Source organism: Corvus kubaryi, unplaced genomic scaffold (genome assembly GCF_017639235.1).
Source record: "Corvus kubaryi isolate FWS band 111438036 unplaced genomic scaffold, C.kubaryi_AGA036_p1.0 37397, whole genome shotgun sequence".
Lineage (NCBI taxonomy): Eukaryota > Metazoa > Chordata > Aves > Passeriformes > Corvidae > Corvus > Corvus kubaryi.
The window spans coordinates 9,266,482-9,276,537 of record NW_024581136.1 but is presented as its reverse complement, the minus strand read 5'-3'; the positions used below and the strand labels follow the sequence as shown (position 1 = coordinate 9,276,537).

General features: G+C 47.5%; 1 long non-coding RNA gene across 1 annotated transcript; it reads left to right on the top strand.

The window, feature by feature from the left end:
* The first annotated feature begins 84 nt into the window (after positions 1-84).
* On the top strand, positions 85-3,722 carry LOC121671197. The gene is made up of 2 exons (XR_006018424.1): positions 85-510; positions 877-3,722. It is a non-coding gene; the product is annotated as an uncharacterized LOC121671197 (long non-coding RNA).
* The last annotated feature ends 6,334 nt before the right edge of the window (positions 3,723-10,056 follow it).

The following is a 10,056-nucleotide window of genomic DNA, read 5'->3' as shown; positions in this document are numbered from 1 at the left end:
GATATGGGGGACATGGATGTGGGGACATGGATATGGGGGACATGGATAGGGGGACATGGATATGGGGACATGGATAGGGGGACATGGATATGGGGACACGGCTGTGCGGGGCTCTGCAGGGCAGGACTAGGGGTCCCCTTGGGGTGGGGATGGCAGTGGGTGTTGAGCTGCAGGACCCCACCTCAGGGTGGGAGTGGGGGTTCCCGGGGGTCCTCCAGGCTATGTGTGCTGCCCATGGGCTGTCCTGCAGGCACTGAGGGCCAGGCGTTGCCCCTAAAAGCTGCAGGACAGACATCTCCGTGGAGTCAGGTCCAGCTCTTCCAGTTACCTTCCAGCGGTGCCTCCGCTCCTCCATCGCCATGGGATGGGGAGCAACACCAGGCCAAGACCTTTACAGCTGCTGTTGGAGGCTTTGGCTCCATCCAGCACGAGTGAACACCATGGCAGGACTGACAAGCAGCAGAGGCGCCAGACGAGCAGCTCTGCACATCTACTCAATGTGACCACTAGGTATGTTATGTAGTGGTGAGAGAGGGTGGGGATCACCCTGTAAGGCATGAATGCCCTGGGGCACCGCCACAGAGGCAGCACCGACTGAGGGGCTCCATCGCAGACCCCAGCTCAGGTGTTGGACACCACCCCATCCCCGCAGTGGGTCACTCAGCTCCTCTTCCCCTCAGCCTCACAGAAGTGCCAAGGGGTCTTTCCTATTGTCCTATCTACACCTGCTTTTAATAACCCATCCCTGCTTCTGTCAACTGTCTGCTCAATTTTGAAGAGCACTGCAAATCGTTTAGGGGATTTTTAAGCTACAGTAGGATCTATATTTATTTTCACACAGTACTATTTTTTTCCAGTAGTTCTTCTCGATTGCAGATGAATGTTACATCTCATTGCGTGCAACCCCAGCAGTGACTGAACGGGGGTTACATCCATCTGGCAGAACATCACATCACCCCAGCAGCTCTCTGGGCTTCCTCAGACAGCTCCAGTGACCCCACAGCTCTGGGGTGAGTCAGCCCAGCACAGGAATCCAGCTGGAAATTCTGACAGTAATGGAAAGAAAAGACATAGTTTTCTGTTGGTCCGGTGAGTTGAGCTCATTCACTCATGTGACCACTGTTTAAGGGAATGAGAGGGAAAAAAAAAGAGAAACAAAACTACCCCTTTTGGCAGCCACCCACACATCAGGCATAATACTGAGCTGCTCTGACTCAAATCAGATGGAGGCCTTCCTCTACTCAAAAAAACCCTAGAAACACCTATTTTCTGTTAATGTGCTAACTCCAGTACTGTCACAGTTCGATTCTCTGTTGACTGCACACTTCATTGACCACCTCCCCACTCTTGCCAAAAGCTGGTGTCAGCCTGGCCAAGCTTCTGTCCCTGCTTACCTGAGACACACCAGTTACTAGGTTTTATGTAATGACTCAACAGTTACTTCCCCTAATTCTCTGGAAATCCGGTGATACAGTAATTACTGAGAAATCAGTCCTAAGGGTTTGGTGATCTTCTCAGGCAATTCTTAAAATACTTTTGCATGAAAGTTTTAAAGATGGGTATTAACCAGTGGTTTTCATTCACTCTGGTTACATGTGAAAGACAAACATACCTCCAATTAAATATGGTGACACCATTCTGTCCATTTTCCAAACAAAGAACAGAAAAAAATACTGAATAATTTCAGGGGTTTTTTTTTCATTGAATTGCAATTGTTGTCCAACATCCAGCCTAAATCACTGCTAGGATTTTCTCTGTGCCTCAAGGAAATGCCACTGGATGGTGATCAATGGTACTGGCCAATATATTTTCGTTGGATTTCCCTAGCTAGTTACCCATTTTGCAAACTGCTAAACTACCCATCACTATCAGCTTGCCAAATTCCCATCTATATATGTCTTTATTGTTGCCTATTTTTCCCTTTTGACCAAAATGTTTTGTTTTAAAACCAGAACAGCCTCCTTTTTATGCCACTGAAATTGTGAGCATTTGAGTCACCTAACAACACAATGATGAAGGACTCCCCCAGTTTCCATTTGGATCACACTGAAGTATTTCCTCAGGCTCACTTTTGCTCATAACTCCTCTTAGCCTTGCAAACTGCTAGCAGTGTCCCCAGTAGTGTCGTAGGAATGCTGGGAGATTGAAATGGGCACCCTTCTGCCTGGGTGTTGGAAAACAAGAGGTAAAACACATTAGTAGAAATAGCTTTCTAGGTCATACAGACCTAGAAATTACTATGATGAGGAGAAGCCAAGGAGATTTCTTTTTGGATCAAGCATTGACTGGTAAAAAGAGCCTACCATATGACTCAGAGGTAAAATATTATGAAGTTATTAGTGCTATTAAACAGAAGCTCTTATTCTGTCATTCCCTGTTAGTAAAATGAGGTAAAAGGTTTGCTTTGATACATACATTTCTATGTTCTTCCACAAAATTCCTTTAGTAATTTTCAATTAAAGATTAATTTCTCATCACATTTTTTAACCCATTGCATATTCTAATGTATTATCTTTATCCCCATTAGAAGGTTTCCCATAACACCTAATTGCTTTTCTTTTTCAGTCGCTGGCAAATTTGAACTCGTTTATTGCTTCACAAACCTCAAACCATGCAGGCTTTTATTAACTCAGAGATTAATTTTGTGGTTGGCACACTCCCTGCTTTCCAGCTCTCTTGGCATCACTCTGGTTTGTACTGCTGGAAGTGCCTGGCAACCTCAGCTCTCCTGCAGCATTCCTGGCTGCAACTTCCCTAGGGAAGGGATGGATCACAGGGCATCATGAGTTATTTCTAGGTATACACCTAGAAATCACAGCTTCAGTGCTTTTAAAACATCAGGTGTTTAACCTGGTAGAAAAAAACCAAAAGAAAATAAATTACAAGAGAAACTACAAGAAAAACAACAATTTTTCTCTGGTCAATTCACCTTAGAGAGATTGGTTAGCAGGAGGAAATGAGCCAGAGAACACAATCCAGCATTGTCAGCGCTTCTGGAAATGTTACGGCCGTTCACAGCCTGTGTAATTCCTCCAGACTTTGCTCAGTGAGAGGAGGTAAGCAGCTTGGGGCTTGAGGACAGACAGAATGGTAAGTCCTGCAGCCTTTCTTAACGGGCTTCCCATGACTATGTTGATTGCATAGTTATGTATGTTCCACCTGAACCTGAACTGGGTACAAGTCCCACAAGAAAACTTACAAGTCCTTTACAACTTTCTGTGACCAGAGCATATCTTACACATGACATTTCTCAATTGCTCCCTCCAACAACCTTTTCCCCAGTGTCAAGGGCATTTGCTGTTTTCCAGCTTTGCCCCACCAAACCCTATTCTGTCTCCCAGGTGAGGCACAAATGATCTGAACAATGCTCATTAAGTGAGTCTCAGACTGACTAATCACATTTTATGTGCTTTCCCAGTCTGACTGTACCCACTGTTATCTTTCATCTATAACTGTAAATCCTTCAGGGCAGAGACCAGCATTGTTACCTGATGTATATTACCTAGCTGAAGGAGGCCAAGGATTTTATATGCTTTGGCAATAAACAGCATAAATATCATTATGCTTTAAGAACAGTTGTGAAGTATTTCTCCTTTGTGCATGGTTTCTAAATCAGCCAGGACATGAACCTATCTGGAGACCACATTTGTGTATGAAATCTATCTTGTGCCAAAACTAAGATATCCAAGTAGCAGAGAAAATAAATCAAAACTTACTGTTTATTTATTCAGTCTCTTTAATGTGTACATATTAGCGTGTTCCACCCTGCCTTTTCTGGTAGGGCTGTATAAATATGTGCCTTAGCTCAGAGGAGGTTATGGGACCCACCTCCACAGTGTACCAGCAGCCAGCTGGCCACATGTGGTCCCAGATGCTGCAAGCACACCTCTGCTAGCCCTGTACCAACAAGTCCTCCCTGAGGACAGCTGTAGGGCCTCCTGTGGGACACCTCTGGCCCTGTTTGTTTGACTTTCCTGGCAAGGGTTTTATATAGGGGGTTAAATCCCCATAGCCCAATCTCTCTAATCCCCATACATCCTTAGGCAAACAAAAAGAGCCTCATAAGAAAAGGGGCTGAGAGAGGACAAGGCTCCATGCCTTGGCTGTGTGTGTGGACATGACATTCCTCCTCCTACCTTTATGTGTTTTCCCTGACCTCAGTTGCCTGCAGGCTCTGCCAGCTTTGATTTTCAAGTTCAGTAGGTTGGCAACAGCAGTGGTATCACTCTGGGCTCTCGGACACAGCCATGGGATCTGCATGGCAACATCTGACTCTAGTTCTAGAGTGCCAGAGCTCATGAAAGCATAGACAGGTATATGGTGACCCATTAAACGGTGGTTAGCAATTACAGTTTCACTCTTCAAGATGATTCACATGCAGTTGAAAGCCGCAAGTCTTTAAAAGTTTCCTTTGAAAGCTCGTTAAACTACTTCGGCAAGCCTGAGTTGTTGAACAATTTATCACTTCTGTGCCAGATGAGCTTGTGAAACTGCTTTAAGAGGAAATTGTATAAAGTGCCCAAGACTGTCACAGATTAAGTTTCTTTTCTCTTGTGCCACTCAATCCTTTTTCCCCCATTTCCCAGACATCCAGTTCTTCTTGGTTTAAAATAGGCTGGCTAGTTATTTCCATTACAACAGCAGCATATCTAATAAGTCGCATGTCTTCAGCAGCAGTCAGAGCAAAGGAGAATTCATTGCTCCATTTACTTGAACAAGATCTTAAAAAGTCACTTTTTATAGTAGATGAAATAAATAATACTGTGCTTTCCCATTCCTCTTGCTAGCCCCACGACTGCCATGGGAACCAGTAAAGGAGGTCACACCTGTCTCCACATTACTTCTCGGGTCCTTTGAAGACTACTCCCTCCACAGAAGTTACCTTCCAAGCTCCTCTCCTAGCTCCCTGCTGCCACAAAGCTGTAATGGAATCACTGTAGAGCTACTTGGCACATCCTTTTTGTTGGTACTTGTCCTTTCCCTCTCCCTTCTTTTTTTAAAGTAAGGCAGAAGTGTTTCAGTCAGTAGGACTGCCAGCCTTCGCCTAGCTCATGTCATACCTAAGGAGAAGTGGGATCTGAGTGCCTTTATCTGTTTTCGCACCTCCACCATATCATTTCTTAAAGCTGCCATGCAGCACACACACAAAAGCTCACAGAGGGATTGTGTCCACCGAGGACACCAGCTTCCTGATGGCTTGCACAGGGTTTGTCACATCCAGCCTACAGACTGGGCTGAAATCCCCGGGTACCACATCACCACTGGTGATGGTAACAGCAGAGCAAAAGCTGCCACACTATGACAGAGGGTTAAGTGTGGTAGCAGTTGTCCCAGCCACAGGGAGAAGTTGCCAAGGGAACTCAGTAGGTACCTGCAAAGCTGCTGACTCCACTGTGTTCCAGTTAACAGCAGGAGTTTCACCCTCACCAATGGACAGCATAAACCCCATACTAGGTAACCTATTTACAGCTAAACTTCCCCAGGACTGCTAAGAAAAATAAAGCAGCTATCTAAACAAAGCTAAAAACTCCCCACATACAAACCTTGAATAAGAGACTCTTGAGAAACCATCACTTCTACCCAGAAGAATACAACAGGCAAAGGGCAAGTGTCTGTGCTTTTTATTATTTAGCTCCAAGTATTTTACTGTGAAATTAATCTGCTGCTCACTGCCCACCCAGCACAGAGGACAGATTCAAGCTCTCTGGCAACTTTCCTAGCTGAAGAAGGTGATATCCTCTCCAGCTGAAGAATGCACACACACCACTAATGGATCTCACCATCTAGCAGCTTGATGTTTTGATTTCATATTAGAATTACTTGAAACTAGGACCTTTAATATGTCTATTGTTGTACATTTCTCTCTCAAAGTACATTTAAAGGACTTAATCAGACTCATTTCCTTAATTTCAAGCATATCTCTGAAACTTATTATCTCAGGCTGATGGCATCAAAGAGTGAATTAGGAATAAAGCCAAGTGAATAAAAACAAAGATATTTCCTTTCAGTTACTGTGCAGCCTTCACAGGCTGCAGAGCATTAGAGCTGCTGAAATACCACTGTCACATTCTTCAAGTCTGTGAATTAGTGCCTTGCTCTTATACCCTTGGCAGGAAGCGAGGACACGATCCCTGTTACACTTCGCCTAACAAAGCTGTGCTGTGATGAGCAGCTTTAGATGTGTGGCACTGGAAAAATGTCTTTGAACTATTGCTGTTTGGGTTCCCAGTTTCTGAGGCATATTTATCACAGCAAAGTTACCTACTAAACAAAAGAAACCCTCAAACCGTGGACTTGATTTCTATAGCACATGAAACCCTTGATTTCACCTTCTGTCCTTCAACATCATTAGCAGAGAAGCAGCAGATCTTGCAGCTGTTCTGGGCCAGGCTGGAGGTCCACACAGGGCACTGTCCTGGCCATCTCTGATGGCACTAAGGAGCTCTGAAGTGCTGAAGTGCTCTGAAATCCAGGATGAGGAGATACCTTGCACACCCTCCCACCAGGTAGCCAAACAGAAATCTCTCTATTACAGCCAAGCCACTGGGAACTGCAACATGGGCAGGAACAGGGGCATTTGGCATCCACAGCTTCTCCAGGACTTCATCACAGATCCCATATCAAGATGCCCCTGTCCTGCCAGGTTAAGGAACAACTCATAACCCCTGCTGTACCTGGAAACTGGACACAATATTAGCATGGTCCAGCGCAGATCAAGCAGTTATTGCTGAAGTGATTTCTGCAACCTTGTTGTCACAGCACCTCCTGGGAAAGCACTCAGCAGACTGGCAGTCAGTGCTGTTATAACAAAGCAGAGGGGCTGGGAAGCCTTTCTTCTGCTTTGTGCTCTCCAAAGGCTCTGCTTTCAGAGAGGACAGGAACCAAAGCCTGTGTACAGCTCTTCTCCCTGGCATGGCGCCTCAGAGAATGAGGCGGGTTATGCTGTCTGGTCATTTGACCCACCATCAATCATCCTCAGTAACTTTTTCATCTCTGTTATTTCAACTAAATGGGCAAAGTCCATGAGTTTATTATGATCTGAGACACTGCTTCTGCAATGCCCTCTGATGTCCTGGTGGCTCCCCATCCGCCCTGCAGACTGGCGGCATTGCTGCCATCAGGACTGGTGTTCCCTGCCCACATGGCCCGGCACCAGCTGGAACAGGGCAGGAGCTTAATGTGCTGATGGACAAAGAACATCTTGTGCAAGGGCTAGAGAAGATCGGCTCACCTTCAAGACACTGAAAAGCAAAGCAGGGGACATTCACAGTGTGGTGGCCCAGTACCCCCGCATTGGGGACACTGGGTTTGCTGGTTGGCAGCAGCACCCCACAGTGCCAGGCAGGGTGGGCAGCAGGCAGAGCTGCACAGCCCAGGAGCCCCAGGCTATGGCCAGCCCCGTGCACAAACCAGCTTTACAAAGCGCAAAGTGAGACCATGTCAGACTCATTTTGCTTTTCTGAAACTACCGACTTTAGAAGTTACCTGTGTTTTCTTTGCCCTCTGCTTTCCAAGCCATACTGGTCAGGCTCCCTCCATCTCTCCAGGCTTTCCTCGGCAAGAGCCAGGCCTGGAGCAGTGCTGTGAAGAAGCCAGGAAGGATAGTTACTTGCTGACAGGAGCCAGGGTTTGCGTGCTCAGCTGTGGCAGTACCCTGACAGACCTCGCAATGCTGCTGCCTGACAGTAATGGGCAGTTCCGTGCTTTTTCCTTTCCCAGCTCTCGCCAGAAGATGTTTTCCCCATGCTCTCTCTTCGACTCTGCAGTGTGGCAGCTCCAAAGCCACGACTTGGAAGTAGCAGCTAATGCTGAAAGAGAAGCCGCTGGATCCTTTCCACCATTCCTTGCCCTCTGGGGTCCTTTCTTCTCTATCCGTGAGGTTTTAGAATAAGAAAGGGCTAATTACTTTTGCAGCTTGTCATTACTTTTGCAGCTCCACCCTAACTGATGCCTTTTCCTGGTCTTAAAATCAAGAGGCATACACGGTTAGAAGGGGAAAAGGGATTTTACCTTGGTATTTATTCTTAAGGATCCTTAGGTGTACACGTCCAGGTCATATGCATCAAGATGTACCCCACCGAGTCTTTCCCTGTGTCTCTGTGTCTCTCTCCTCCCGTGTGTTTCCGTGTCCCCCCAACATTGGGTATAACATTATAGGCTTTTCTAATTAGCATATCTATCAAAGATTCCCCAATGAGAGGTTCAAGTGAGCCCCCCCTCCCCAAGGAACCTTCCCCTGGATGGTTCTATCTTGGTTTACAGAATATGTTCTGGAGAGGACCTTGGGGTCCTCTGGGGCACACTGATCCCTAGCTACGAAGCCTCTAAAATGTTTAGTCTCTTAGCTTAACAAACAAGTCTAAGAATGTAGGCAAAAAGCACTAGGAATACAGAAGCTGTAAAAAGGTATAACAGGGGTATAACAGGGGTATAAAAGAAAAGGCAAAAATCTTCATGGCATCATAACAAGCCAGTGCGTCTGCCTCCCCAGGACAGATCATGCCCTGACAAACACCTGGCTGCTTGATTGCTCCCCACAGCTCTTGGGGTTCTGCCGACACCCCGGGCTGAGTGTGCGGCAGGGTGCTCTTGGTGGCTGGGGAACCCAAAGGGAGGACGGTGCAAGGAAGAGGAGTGCTTGTGTGACAGCACGTCTCCCTCGCACACGCAGCCGTGCAAAGAAACTCACTCCTGTGCACTGCACTGGGGCTTCTCGGATCCTTCCCTAGAGGCAGCACAGCACAGAACGTGCTGATGGAGACCTCCCAGTGCACCGTGTCCGCGGAAACGGTTCTTGGGGCCCTTGATGGCTTCATCCAAGACTGCCTGACTGCCAGGAATCTGGCTGGATCCTCCTGCCCTACTCTCCACAGCTACAAAACTGGCAGAGATGATCAACAACAGGGGTGTTTCCTCACATCGCAAAGCAGGTGAGCTCCAGTCACCCCACAGAGCAGAGGATACCCAGCAAACACGAAAACCACAAGGTCTGCCCAAACCTGACCTGGTGCCACCCCTGTCCCTGGCCAGGCTGGTGACCTTGGCTGAGCACATCACCCCCCACACACCTCTCAGGGAGGGGGAGTTGAACAGGCAGATGCATCTGCAGCCCCTCAGGAAAAGCCTCCTCTAAAGCTGCACCCGCTCAGAGCATTCCCACCCTGGCCATTGTTTTGGGAATGACTGGAAAATGTCAGCAGGGCACTGGGTGCGGGTGGGGGGTCAGGAAAAAGGAAAAAGAGATGATTAGATTTTTTTTTAAGTCAGCCAATAAATTATATTAACTTTTCCATTGACCTTTTCTGGGGTCACATTATCAGACTAGTGAATGTGGTTCACGAAGATAGGATTATGCTCAGATTTCAAACTGTGCAGAAAGTGCATCCCAAGCAACATGCCAAAATGGAAATGTCAGCTCTGCCAGATGGGTGTGCTTCTCATTATCCTCCCAAGGAAAGCCAGACCCAGCACCTACAAATATTGTATATGTTATTTAAAGGGTCTGGCTCCCAGGGAGGCTGGGAATTGTGTACAGTCTGCCTTTGTCAATAGTGCCGTTTACTCCTTTCCCCTTGAGACTGTGGTGGCACTGGAGCTGCCTGTGGAAGGACTGGCTTGCTGCAGGCATCCAAGAACACTTTCCTGCCCATGCTCAGCCAGCTTGCCACAGAGCAGACAGCTGGGAATGGGCAGCTTTCCTTGGCCAGGGTGTGAACACTGGCCTGGCGTCCTGCTGCTGCCTTTAGGATGGGATAATGTTCAAAGCATGGGGCGGGGCGGGGGAAAGAGTGTGAGGGTGCAGCTACATGTGCTGGGTGCCTGCAAGGGAAGCACTGCTGCCCATGGCTGCCCCCAGTGTCTGACAAGGCTTACCAGGTGTTGGCAGGGCTGCAGCACTGAGCCACATCATACCAGCTCCCTATCATGGAGCCAGCAGCAGCAGCTCCTTCTGTAGCATCTTCCAGGAGCGCCCCAGAGAGGAGGAAGTGTGCCAGCCCACAGGGGCAGTGACCCTGTTGTCCGCAGGCTGTCCTGGTCCTCGGGGCTTAGAGAGTA